Here is a 14,535-nt window from a genome sequence, read left to right as displayed (position 1 = left end):
ATGCCAGTGTTTACTTGCTTTACTACCTGAAACCAGGCACATCTGCTTTGCCAGTTCTTTTTTTTTTTAGCATTTTAAAGCCACAATGGCACTTCACAAATTGTGCTTTTACCTGCATAAAAAGATTAACAAGCAGGTGCTAACGGGTGGAGGGTGGCATTCCTGGGTGATCATCCCATGAGAGTTTGGGAACATCACAGACCTCTTCTTTATATTCGAATGTCCCCAGTCAATTTCGACCCTGGAAAAAGTCAGATGTTTACTGCTGTTAAGGGTATGAGTAAATCTGTATCTTGGGTGGTAATGGAAAATAAAAAGCTGGTAAAAATGTTTACAAACTGAAATGACACTCATGGAAATCTTCTCATAAATAAATGTACAGTAAGTAGTATAGGTTGTATACCGCTCATCACCATGTATTTTCGCTAATTGGAAGTGACTGGTGGCCACGCCCCTTTGGTCTGTGTTGCCACATGGCCACGCCCCTGTGGTTCATGTAGTTATATTGAAATCGGTCCAAATCAGTTTTTAATCAGTCCTTATAATGTTTTGATATGATTATAGCCTTTCGCTGTATAGGTTAATACTAATTTGTGAATCGAGGCTTATAAAATGATTGTGATGAAATCAAAAGTGTATAAAACGGCAAGGTAGGATTTGTTTATCAAGGCTTATAAATGTATACAGTAATGAAATAAAAAAAAGCGTATAAAATGACCAGGCATGCTGGCGGGTTGCTAAGAAGTGGGGAGAGTGTGAAATACGAGTCTACAAACATACCGGGGGCGTGTCTAGTAGGTTCACAGAGGATATAATTCAGCGTTCTGCTGATCATGTGTTAAGAAATTCCAGCTTTTATGACAAAGAAAACTCGAGCTTTAAGACAACTTTGAGAATGTCTTGCTGTAGCATGGAAACGGGACCCCTTGGAGAAACTATAACCACGATGCTGAAGGATGCCGCAAACGCAGCAGATGCCGCTGCAGAACTCAACGATAGCGGCGGTGTCGGCACTGCTGAATAAAAAGTCCGAGACCGGTGCCGGTGACGTGGCGGCTGGGGATGTTGCTAAACTGCTAAACAATACTTCTGATGCTACAGACGGCGGTGGGACACCAAAGCCGAGTGAAGATGATGAGGGTATTGACCTGCAAGAGCAAGAACCCGAGGACTCTAGCGACTGTACAGAGATGGATTCCAGTGAAGAATCTGTAAATGAGCCAGAGAAGTCACCGGATGCTCAAGAAGAAAAGTGAGTAGTTGGAAAACGAAAAGTACTAGCTGTAATTTTTCAGCAAACCTCTGGTGGCGTTTAAGAGTGTGATGATGAGGAGGGTAGTTATGAGGAAGGTTGAGGTCGAAAAAAACGTTTTCCTTTTTATCAGCAAAAGAGAGGAGGAGGAGCCCCAGGCGACAAAGCTGCTAACACGACTATGGAAGTTACACACCCATCGCTACATTTTTCATGTCTCTGCTGCTCAAGACAGAAAAAACTTGCCATAATGCATAAAAACTGCAGCTGTAAGCGCTTAGACGCAATTGTACAACATTGGCGTGGTGAAAGTTGGCGGTTGAATCAGTATCGCACACTTTTGACTGTGATAGCGGTGATCATAAAATTGTGCTTAAAGGTGGTGTGGTACAATGATTGTGAAGGTTGTAAAATTCATGACCTGAGTCAGTTACATCACATCTGTCTCACGATGGATGGTTATTATGAAGAAAGGTTGATACAAAAACTATGTTACAAGCAGGACCCCTATAAAATTACGGAAGCGTTGGGGGCTGCCTATGGCGTGAAAGAAATGTTTGTACCCACCGAATGTTTTAAGATAATTGTGGATGTTTTAAACTATATTAAAAGAGTACAGACACAGTCAGAATGTGAAAAGTATGTATGAGACGGGTGATGTGGACATACGTTTCATAATGAAACAGCATCTGAGGAAGAAGAATTATCGTAGATATTTTAAGATCAAGTATCTCTGTTGGAGTTTAAAACCGAGGAACAGTACATTTATTAATGCGGAGTAAATGAAAACATGCTCATGTTCTCATTTGCTACTATTATGTATGTGTATTTTTCTGTTGCAGGAAAGTTTGTTTCGCCACCTGCTTGAGATTGGGGTGCGGCCGAGCGTTAAATGCCTGGTCGACGCTTTTTATTTTCTGATCAGATCAAAGATGCTGTCCCCCAAACCAGTGTTTCGCCCGACCTCGCTATGCCGTAACAAGCGATGTGAAATCATTGAAGAGTTTGAAAAAGAGCTGAGTCAGAAACCGAGAGGCTTTTACAACGTTGAAAAGAGCAAAATCTTCTTGTACACTGATGACGTGCTCGAAGACTGCATCAACAATTATATGACACGGACAATTTGCACCCTAGGAACTACTCTGAATAAGAAACAGTTTTTCAATTTCATCAATACGATATCCAATTTGTTCTGTCGTGCCTTCTTGAGGGGGCTTGGGGAAGATGTAAGAAGACTGGTATCGTTCACAGTGAGCAAAATGCGCATACTGGTTCTACTTCATGAGTTTTTGAGAGCGTTGTGTTAAATATCTATGTTTTGGACATCGTTATTGTTTATATCGTTGTACATTCCTATATTACACAGTTTAAATCATACACTGTTTAATTCATGTTTTATTAAATAATCTTCTATTGTAGCATAAGCCGTCTCCTAGGCCTGATTATATGATAAAGAAAATAATAAATAAAAAAAGTGAATTAATAGAGTAGCTGCGGGGAGCAGGGGTTTTGGTATTTTAGTTTAAGAAGCGCTACGATGCAGAAGCTTTTCAAAAGAATTTATTCCAACCCCTTGAAGGTTGGTAGTTTTGGGGGTGTAGACGCCTTGTACAAGGAGAGCAAAATCCACAATGACGCCGTTTAAAGAACACAGGTACACAACTGGTTACCAGGCGAAGATGCCTATACGCTACATAAGGGATCGAGAAAGCGCTTTCAAAGACGGTGTGTTTTAGTCAGCGGCTTAACTCGTCAATGGCAAGCTGACCTTCTTGATGTCCGTGAACACACCGCGGATAATGATGGTGTAAAATGTATATTAACTGTGATAGACGTACTGTCAAAGTATGCATTTGCAGTTGGCTTGAAGGAAAAATCAGGGCACTTGGTCACAAAAGCATTTGATTACATTTTCAGCAGCGGAAGAATCCCTAAAAAGTTACAAACATATAGAGGAAAATAGTTTGAAAACAAGACGCTAAAAGCTCTGCTGGACCAGTATGGGGTAAAACATTTTGTCACAAACAACAAAGTTAAGGCTGCGATTGTAGAAATCTTCAATAGAACTCTCAAGTTTCGAATTTGGCAGTATTTTACCGCATACAACACATTTAGTTATATAGCTCGCTTACAAGATTTCATTGAAAGTTACAGCCGTAGCTACTATAAAACCATTAAGACGGCCCGGTAGAAGTGACCCCGCAAAATTAGTTGAAAGTTTGGAGAACTGTGTACGGGTCCGTGTTCAACAACAATCTTGTTTCAAAAAGCATATTCAAAAAAGGTGATCATGTTAGGATATCTAGATGCAAGGGGTATTTCAAAAGTGATACGAGCAGACTTTAACAGATGAGATCTTTGTGATAGACAAGATTTCCACACATTCGGGCGTTACAGTTTTCAACTTAAAAAGCTATGCGGGGGTAGGAGGTCAAAGGCTGTTTTTACAAAGAAGAGCTACCAAAAATAAAACAGGATCAAGATCGTGTGTACCGTATTGAGAACGTGTTGGTGAAGAAGGGCCGTGGGGCACGAAGACAGTGCCTAGTTAAATGGAGGGGGTGGCCTGATAAATTTAATAGTTGGGTTTCTGAGAGTGAATTAAAGGATATACAAAGTCTACAACGTCAGGTATAAGCATTTAGGTACCTCGGAAGCGCCATGGAGGTCGGACCTTTTTACCTCACGCTCCCGAGTAACGCGTCTTTGGACACTTTCCCTAATAACAAAATTTCAAATTTTACGTTGAAAGTAGCAAAACCTATCCATCTGCAAGGCTACTGGAAGGAGGCCCTAACAGAAATTTAGTACCCGCACACGTGGGACACTTTTGAAACCGAGGTTGTTAGATTTCCAGTGGTACGCACGATTCATCAGTGGACAAAGCCTACACGGATTTACATTGAGGCTTTTACATGATGTTTGTAAAATGCGACTTGATAGAGCATCAGAAAGTGCGGGATAGCTATGTGCTTATCCTCCGGTGTGTGGAAATCCCAGGCAGAAATAATAGCATTTTAAACATCATTTACATCAAAAGAGACTATGTAGCGATCAGCAATAAAAATTTTCACACAATAACTTTGGAACTGAAGGACCATTTGAACGCAAATATAAGATTTAAAGTGGGTAAACTCATAGCGAAGCTTCGTTTCCGTCCGTCATGTGGTGAAGTGTACTAGAATAATGATTTTGCCTAAAAATCACGGCAATGCTTCGCTCTATAGGGATTACTATAGAGCACAAGCCTGCTCGGGGCTCCCAGGGTTCCACAGGGCACCTATTATATATGGGGCGGGTGTTGGCGGAATATTCAGAAGTCTTTTCAGAAAAGCGGTACCACTTTTAGGAAGAGGGTTCCAGACAGTTGGTAAAACCACATGTGAAAACCGCTGCATCAAATATTGCCCGAGACTTTGTAGGGCGCATTTCGGGAGCGGTGATGAAAAAGTTCAACAAAACGGATCAAGAAGGCTCGGATTTAATCTATCTCAAAAGAAGCAGGAAGAGAAAAAGGGGCGCACAACTAAGGGGACCAGCCAGGCGCGCAACACCCATTGGACTCACAGGGCTTCAGCCCCCCCCCCCCCGTCGTGTGTGGCAGCCCGGGATGAGACACCTTCCCGGGCAAAAAAGCAGCCGCACCCGAGCACTTCACAGGTCTTTAAAAGACCATTTGCATGTTAATGAGGCCTCGCTGTTGTTTCACCCCTTTTAAGAGCCCCTGCAGCTCCACTCTGCCTATTGCTTAAAGTTCAGCCCCCCCCGAAATTTTTGCTCAGCCCCCCCCGAAATTTTTGCTCAGCCCCCCCCGAAATTTGGCTCTAGTTGCGCCTCTGGGGACCACCCACGTTTTTTCAAAGCAGTGTGATGTGTGAAGCGCTGGTCATCAGCTCTAAAGAGATCGTTTAAGACCTGGAGAAGACGCGGAAAATAACGAGTCCCTAAGGGCAACATATTTTAAATCGGATCATGGCCTCCGTCCCCTGTTGTTCCCAGGAATGTACAAAGTCTGAGTTGGACCTATTCCAAGTACCACCAATGCAAACCAGCATTGAAAGTTCTCTATACGTCGAAGTACCGCCTCTTTCAGCCGTGTCAGACTCTGCCCCCTTAGAGTTCTTCATAGCACGTTCGGATGACTACCTGGACCTTTCAGCCATGCTGATTTACCTTTTGTGCAAAATTACTAAAGAAGATGGTTCCGCTCTGGACACCGCAGCCCGAGAGGCATTTTCTCCATACCCCATACCATCACTCTTTAACCAACTGGATGTGAGCCTCGGCGACCGACTCATTAGCCAGTCAAAAAACTCGCTGTCTTTTAGAATGTTATACAGATCAACCATAGGAGGGAGGTGCTAATCGACTTTATGTAATGAATACGACTCAACTGGAAAATTTTCTCGCCAAAGACGAGTCAGCAAAACATTCATTTTAAGTGTATTTGCAGCTGAAACTCTACCCCAGTATCTGGGTAAACATCAACGCCCGCTTCATTTAATAGTCAATACAAATGGTAAAGGCTCAAAGGTTATCTGTACCGCAATACCATATGGCAATTTTTTAAAAGAAACACTTCAGGCCGAATAATATTTCATGAAAACCAGATTCAGGATGATGTGTCATATAACTGTGGGGCACATTGTTTGTTGTATTTATATCATAGATGCCGTGGTGTAGACTTTGAAAGCATTTAACAAATGTATTAAGCAGATTTAAAGGCAAATGATGTTCTTGTAACAAGGTTTGTGATGAGACAATTACGCAGATTGAAAAGAGGCGGTGTAAATAACAGACCATTGCAAAAGTGTATTTCATTCACTCATAATATACGTGTTCGCTGTATTTATGATAACTAGCAGAACTTTGCATGGTCTATTTTATGCGTGCATGGGTCTTTTAAAATCACAATGTACAGAACATTTTACCCAGTGATATAAAATGGATCATAAATAAAATGCATGAAAAAAAGAGCTTAACTTTACGTGTCAGTCTGACTTTTTTTCTGCTCCTAGCAGCTATGTTAATGCACATTTGTTTTTAATTACCCAGAAATTTTTAGAGAGAATATTGTGCACATATGGGCATAAAGAGTTAGGGGAGGGTGCATAAAATGAATGAAAAAAGGGCTTAACTTTACGTAAGGGTCTGACTTTTTTCTGCTCCTAGCAGCTATGTTAATGCACATTTGTTTTTAATTACCCAGAAATTTTTAGAGAGAATATTGTGCACATATGGGCATAAAGAGTTAGGGGAGGGTGCATACAATGAATGAAAAAAAGGGCTTAACTTTATGTAAGGGTCTGACTTTTTTCTGCTCCTAGCAGCTATGTTAATGCACATTTGTTTTTAATTACCCAGACATTTTTAGAGAGAATATTGTGCACATATGGGCATAAAGAGTTAGGGGAGGGTGCATAAAATGAATGAAAAAAAGGGCTTAACTTTACGTAAGGGTCTGACTTTTTTCTACTCCTAGTAGTTATGTTAATGCACATATGCTTTTACAACCAGAATTTTTTATGAGAATATTGTGCATATCTGGGCATAAAGAGTTAGGTGTGGGGGGCTGTTCCGTTTAATTCTTAACACTTGAAGACGCATGGGAGTATTGCGAATTGTGGCAGGAAACCGCTAGGAAAGCTACGACTCACCAACCAACAGCAAACCGCACCAGAGCCGGCTGCCTTCTTCAAGCAGGGCAGGCATGTGAAAAGCTGAAATCCCAGAAAGATTCCAGACCCTGCTGACAGCACGCAGATTTCATTTATGAACATGTCTGACGAGCAAGAATTACTGGGAAGAAGTGTGATTTTCGTTTTCGATATAAGCCTCTAGCTCTTTTGAATACGCTCTTCTAATAGTATTATTTCTCAAAGGTTAAATGCTTTTTTCAACCAGGCGCAGCGCCGTAATATTCTACATGCGGTTTAAGCAATAGAAAAAATGACGTGGCACTCTGGGGTGTTTTGAAATAGTTTTACCTGCTAGTCAGAAGTCATGAAACAGGCATTAAAAAAGTGTGTGCGTGTGCGTGTATGTCTATGTGTATGTGTGCGTGTGCGTGTGTGTGTGTGTGTATGTGTATGTGTGTGCGAGTGCGTGTGTGTGTGTGTGTGTATCATGTGCGTGCGTGTGCGGGCGGGCGCTTGTGGGATGCGGTTAGCTTCGATGCTCCAGCCTGTCAGAATAAAACGAATGAGGCTGTAGTCTCGGGCATAGTTCTAGCATGTGGTTCTAATTAAGTCTTTCGCTCTGTAGCCGAAGGTTTTTAGTAATGTTGCATGAGCTCGTGTTTTTATCAATAGAATAAATGTTGTAGCACTTGGTGTGTTTTGAATTTGCACGAGCTCTTATCCTCACAGACTGACTGAGCATTGAAACGTGTTTTCAAGTCTAGGACCAGTCCGCCTACTTGTTTTTCTGATCATCATTTAATAATGCTCCACGTCTTAAACAATGTCGGTGTATATCCTGGGGAAGAGTGCAGGGTCAAGATGAGACTTAACACGCAGCTAATTTGACAACCGAGGGTAGGGTGTCTCTTTCCTCTTTCAAGAGTGTATGTCTGTCTAACCTCAGGGGTGTCACGATGATGGCAACCGAGGGGTGGGTGTCTCTTCCCTCTGTCAAGAGTGTATGTCTGTCTAACCTCAGGGGGGTCACGATGATGGCAACCGAGGGGAGGGTGTCTCTTTCCTCTTTCAAGAGTGTATGTCTGTCTAACCTCAGGGGCGTCACGATGATGGCAACCGAGGGGAGGGTGCCTCTTCCCTCTGTCAAGAGTGTATGTCTGTCTAACCTGGACCGGAATCAAGCATCCTAGGACCGGTTTCTGGCTATCCCATGAGGCACAGGGTCAAGACTGATTTGCATATGGCCATGTCTGAACTGGGGTGGCGTAGTGGGCAAAAGAACGATGGATTTAACCCAGATCTCTTGACTGGGGGAGAATGTCTGCATTGTCAGCATTCCGTCCATCACTTGTTTGTTGTAACGCTTTTCGCCCTAAGTGGGATGGGTATTCCCAGACGTGGGACCCGTGCTCACTGCGCCACTGGAGTCAAGCTATCCTGGCTGATGACGGCTGATAGCCAGAAACCGGTCCTAGGATGCTTGATTCCGGTCCAGGGAAGACATGGCTTGGCAGTTCGGGCTGGACTGTTCCCATGAGGCACAGGGTCAAGACTGATTTGCATATGGCCATGTCTGAACTGGGGTGGCGTAGTGGGCAAAAGAACGATGGATTTAACCCAGATCTCTTGACTGGGGGAGAATGTCTGCATTGTCAGCATTCCGTCCATCACTTGTTTGTTGTAACGCTTTTCGCCCTAAGTGGGATGGGTATTCCCAGACGTGGGACCCGTGCTCACTGCGCCACTGGAGTCAAGCTATCCTGGCTGATGACGGCTGATAGCCAGAAACCGGTCCTAGGATGCTTGATTCCGGTCCAGGGAAGACATGGCTTGGCAGTTCGGGCTGGACTGTTCCCATGAGGCACAGGGTCAAGACTGATTTGCATATGGCCATGTCTGAACTGGGGTGGCGTAGTGGGCAAAAGAACGATGGATTTAACCCAGATCTCTTGACTGGGGGAGAATGTCTGCATTGTCAGCATTCCGTCCATCACTTGTTTGTTGTAACGCTTTTCGCCCTAAGTGGGATGGGTATTCCCAGACGTGGGACCCGTGCTCACTGCGCCACTGGAGTCAAGCTATCCTGGCTGATGACGGCTGATAGCCAGAAACCGGTCCTAGGATGCTTGATTCCGGTCCAGGGAAGACATGGCTTGGCAGTTCGGGCTGGACTGTTCCCATGAGGCACAGGGTCAAGACTGATTTGCATATGGCCATGTCTGAACTGGGGTGGCGTAGTGGGCAAAAGAACGATGGATTTAACCCAGATCTCTTGACTGGGGGAGAATGTCTGCATTGTCAGCATTCCGTCCATCACTTGTTTGTTGTAACGCTTTTCGCCCTAAGTGGGATGGGTATTCCCAGACGTGGGACCCGTGCTCACTGCGCCACTGGAGTCAAGCTATCCTGGCTGATGACGGCTGATAGCCAGAAACCGGTCCTAGGATGCTTGATTCCGGTCCAGGGAAGACATGGCTTGGCAGTTCGGGCTGGACTGTTCCCATGAGGCACAGGGTCAAGACTGATTTGCATATGGCCATGTCTGAACTGGGGTGGCGTAGTGGGCAAAAGAACGATGGATTTAACCCAGATCTCTTGACTGGGGGAGAATGTCTGCATTGTCAGCATTCCGTCCATCACTTGTTTGTTGTAACGCTTTTCGCCCTAAGTGGGATGGGTATTCCCAGACGTGGGACCCGTGCTCACTGCGCCACTGGAGTCAAGCTATCCTGGCTGATGACGGCTGATAGCCAGAAACCGGTCCTAGGATGCTTGATTCCGGTCCAGGGAAGACATGGCTTGGCAGTTCGGGCTGGACTGTTCCCATGAGGCACAGGGTCAAGACTGATTTGCATATGGCCATGTCTGAACTGGGGTGGCGTAGTGGGCAAAAGAACGATGGATTTAACCCAGATCTCTTGACTGGGGGAGAATGTCTGCATTGTCAGCATTCCGTCCATCACTTGTTTGTTGTAACGCTTTTCGCCCTAAGTGGGATGGGTATTCCCAGACGTGGGACCCGTGCTCACTGCGCCACTGGAGTCAAGCTATCCTGGCTGATGACGGCTGATAGCCAGAAACCGGTCCTAGGATGCTTGATTCCGGTCCAGGGAAGACATGGCTTGGCAGTTCGGGCTGGACTGTTCCCATGAGGCACAGGGTCAAGACTGATTTGCATATGGCCATGTCTGAACTGGGGTGGCGTAGTGGGCAAAAGAACGATGGATTTAACCCAGATCTCTTGACTGGGGGAGAATGTCTGCATTGTCAGCATTCCGTCCATCACTTGTTTGTTGTAACGCTTTTCGCCCTAAGTGGGATGGGTATTCCCAGACGTGGGACCCGTGCTCACTGCGCCACTGGAGTCAAGCTATCCTGGCTGATGACGGCTGATAGCCAGAAACCGGTCCTAGGATGCTTGATTCCGGTCCAGGGAAGACATGGCTTGGCAGTTCGGGCTGGACTGTTCCCATGAGGCACAGGGTCAAGACTGATTTGCATATGGCCATGTCTGAACTGGGGTGGCGTAGTGGGCAAAAGAACGATGGATTTAACCCAGATCTCTTGACTGGGGGAGAATGTCTGCATTGTCAGCATTCCGTCCATCACTTGTTTGTTGTAACGCTTTTCGCCCTAAGTGGGATGGGTATTCCCAGACGTGGGACCCGTGCTCACTGCGCCACTGGAGTCAAGCTATCCTGGCTGATGACGGCTGATAGCCAGAAACCGGTCCTAGGATGCTTGATTCCGGTCCAGGGAAGACATGGCTTGGCAGTTCGGGCTGGACTGTTCCCATGAGGCACAGGGTCAAGACTGATTTGCATATGGCCATGTCTGAACTGGGGTGGCGTAGTGGGCAAAAGAACGATGGATTTAACCCAGATCTCTTGACTGGGGGAGAATGTCTGCATTGTCAGCATTCCGTCCATCACTTGTTTGTTGTAACGCTTTTCGCCCTAAGTGGGATGGGTATTCCCAGACGTGGGACCCGTGCTCACTGCGCCACTGGAGTCAAGCTATCCTGGCTGATGACGGCTGATAGCCAGAAACCGGTCCTAGGATGCTTGATTCCGGTCCAGGGAAGACATGGCTTGGCAGTTCGGGCTGGACTGTTCCCATGAGGCACAGGGTCAAGACTGATTTGCATATGGCCATGTCTGAACTGGGGTGGCGTAGTGGGCAAAAGAATGATGGATTTAACCCAGATCTCTTGACTGGGGGAGAATGTCTGCATTGTCAGCATTCCGTCCATCACTTGTTTGTTGTAACGCTTGTCTAACCTTAGGGGCGTCACAATGATGGCAACCGAGGGTAGGGTGTCTCTTCCCTCTGTCAAGAGTGTATGTCTGTCTAACCTCAGGGGCGTCGCAATGATGGCAACCGAGGGAAGGGTGTCTCTTCCCTCTGTCAAGAGTGTATCTCTGCCTAACCTCAGGGGCGTCCCGATGATGGCAACCGAGGGAAGGATGTCTCTTCCCACTGTCAAGAGTGTATGTCTGTCTAACCTCAGGGGCGTCACGATGATGTGATGGCAACCGAGGGGAGGGTGTCTCTTCCCTCTGTCAAGTGTGTGTGTGTGAGCATGCTTATGGTTGCATGAATGTGTAAATATGTATAGCTGTGCTATCAATTAGTATAATTTAACCCATTAAAGGAAATGTGTTACAGCTCTTTTCATATTGTCTTTGCAGGCGGCGGCCGAGGCGGCAGAAGCGCTTCTATCTAACACAGCGCTTAAAGGCCCTAACCCTATCTCATTCAGTCAAATTTGCAGCTTCAGTACGCAGGATGTAGAGAATTAATTCTCTTTTCTACTGGTAGTATTTTCTACTATAGGCAGTGCTGGGGTGTGTGTGTGTGTATGAGTGCCTATGTGTTCGTGTTCGAATTTTGGGGGGAATACTAGTGGGGGGACTGCATTTCATAAGTTACCATCATTGTCTGTAAATGGCGGTTTGAGAAAGAGACTCTCTGGCTGCAGAGATCGGCTGTTCAAAAGCGCAGTCGGAAAGCAAATGTTACAGATAACAATTCTGATACCCTGGAAGCCTTCCAAGTTTCTAATTTAAACATGTGCAACCCTGGCAGTGTTCTACCCTGCAAAAAATCAGAACAGATTCTAGGTGTCACATCGCACCCTTGCAGCGCCACTCCTGTATTAGTGCACCCCCCACCTACTCCTACCCCTAAGTCTCACTATCAACCATCAAAGAGATTGCACAATCAACCACCAAACACAGTCAAACCCCACAACAAACTAAATATAATTTCACTGCTTGACGATGATAAAGGTTGGGGGGAATACGCAAATGTACCTGTTCATGAAAACAGATCCAAAGCAAGGGCGGCTGTACACAGCGAACGCTCCAAAGAACCCACACTCACAAGGGGGGATGTCAGACAGATGTTACAATAGGAGGACCCTGCATCACCAACCCCCCACTAAGGGTTGTTCCAGGCACTATTTACCATAAATGTAAACACTGAAATTGCCCCCAGCGCTGCAGCAACAGGGGAGTCCACAGCTGAGCTGCAAGCTCCTAGACATAACCCCACACCAGCCCTAAACATTACTGCTGCGACATCAGCAAGGCACGATATTTTACCTTTAATAACAGCCCCCAGAAGAAGCAGTCTGAACACAGCACCTATCTGTGAAGCTATTATTTTTACTTTAAGTAAACGTGATACAGTAGCCCAGATACAAACTATTGAAAGCATCAAAGCAGGAATTGTGCATCTACAACAAAATTTACAGAAATACATTTCTGCTACTTTAGTACCTGCTCAAAAGCAGCTAGAATCCTCTGTCTCCTCATCCGCCATAGACGATGCCCTAAGAGTCAAAAAAACACTTAACGTTGAGATAAAGCCAGCACATGACCCCCGTAGTGCTGCTGCTGCAGAGGTGGAGCTTCAACCCGCAGCGACGCAGCTGTACTTCAGGCGATTTACGCTATTTTGCCCTTATTAAACGCCATTGTGGTACTAAGCTTGAACTTGCCACCGGTCAGCATATCTCTTTTTAATTTTTTATGTGAACGGGCAGTTTCCGATCATATCGGCGGCATAACAGATGTCAAACTAGATGTAGAGCAAGTGATTCAAAATACTCAGACTTCGATTGCATCTATTTTAGCAGATGCCCAAGCCAGCCTTAATTCCTTGAGTCTTGACTCGGTAAACTGATACTGCCCCCCAAAGAGCATAGGTCACCAAGAAGGTCTGAAACTACAAGTGCCAAACATAAAGAGAAATGGTTAGCTGCTAAAGCAGTCAGAAATCGTTTAGCCAAAAACCTAAAAAGAGACATAAACCATTTGAGAAATATATGCATTAATATTAAAGCCAATGACGGCTATTTACCACCGAGCCCAACGCAGTTAGAGCCACCACCTCCTAGAGCCGCAGCCGATCACGATAATACCAGCTTCAGTAACAACCCCGTGCTTGTGTTTTTAGAAAGCGTGTGCCAATATCAAAGAGTTGTCAAAAAGTTTAGAGCTATAGAATTTATAAAGAATTTCGTTTTGTCAATCTTCATCTCATAGCCCTAGAAGCGGTTATTAACTCCATCCAACATCTGCTCGACCAAATGGCCCCCGACATTGGCCCCAATGATTATGTAAGATCTCGCCTGAGCGGCAGTGGGCTGGCTAACTCTTTTTACACTTGCAGGCTACCACATCATGACCTAGACGCCTCAGACTTCTTAAACAAATTTGTTGACATGATGAATAGCAATGCTGAGATTCTGGGGTCACAAAGTTTAACACTTGTTGTGACTGTGATAAAAAGTAGGGGTGGTGGTGCCAGACGGATGCTACATTTGGTACCGTTTAGTAAGATCATTCAAAAGAATCGTCATTGGTTGATTGATTTAAGCAACACAGCTAGAAATTTGTGCCTGGCAGGGTGCTTGGCTGCGTTATTGGATCATGGTCAATCTCCGGATACAACATTGACAGAGCAGGGTAAGTTAATGCATGATGCCCTAAACATACTCCCAGATGCGGATGTGTCTTTGCAAGACATACAGTAATAGGAATATTACTTAGGTGTGACGATTAATGTATTATACCACGAAGGCGGCTGGCGTTATTTCACCAGCAGAACCGCTACCAAATCTAAAGTTCTTTTACATGAAAACCATTTTTATGGTGTGAAAGATATATAAAAAAAATCCTCGGCGCTAGGTATTATTCGGCTTATACCCACAAATACAACCACTCCTGCACAGAATTCCGCAAAGCTTGCATTACAAACGACTGTCGCAACCTTGCTAATGATCTCCAAAGGTGTCCCCAGTGCTGAATGTTTTTTCGTTCTACGGAGTGTTTAGAGCACCATCGTGCATTAGCCAAGGCGGGGAGAGTGAACTGTCTCAGCAAAAAGTTGTGTGATTCATGCGGTCTCTATGGCACCGAAAGTCATGAATGTGAAGGTCTTGAATGTGATGTGTGTAAAGCCCAGATGTTTTCATTTGATTCACATTTTAGCTTAATGAGGGGACTCAAACCACCAACCAAAACAGATGATTATATATTCTACGATATGGAGTGCCATCAGGTATATATCATTCACAAGCCAAATTCATATTTTTGCCAGACATATTAATGGTGAGCCTACTTGGGAGTTTTCAGG

The sequence above is a fragment of the Triturus cristatus genome, chromosome 3_2 (genome assembly GCF_964204655.1).
Source record: "Triturus cristatus chromosome 3_2, aTriCri1.1, whole genome shotgun sequence".
NCBI lineage: Eukaryota > Metazoa > Chordata > Amphibia > Caudata > Salamandridae > Triturus > Triturus cristatus.
The sequence above is the reverse complement of the archived record's forward strand: the minus strand, read 5'-3'. Positions refer to the sequence as shown.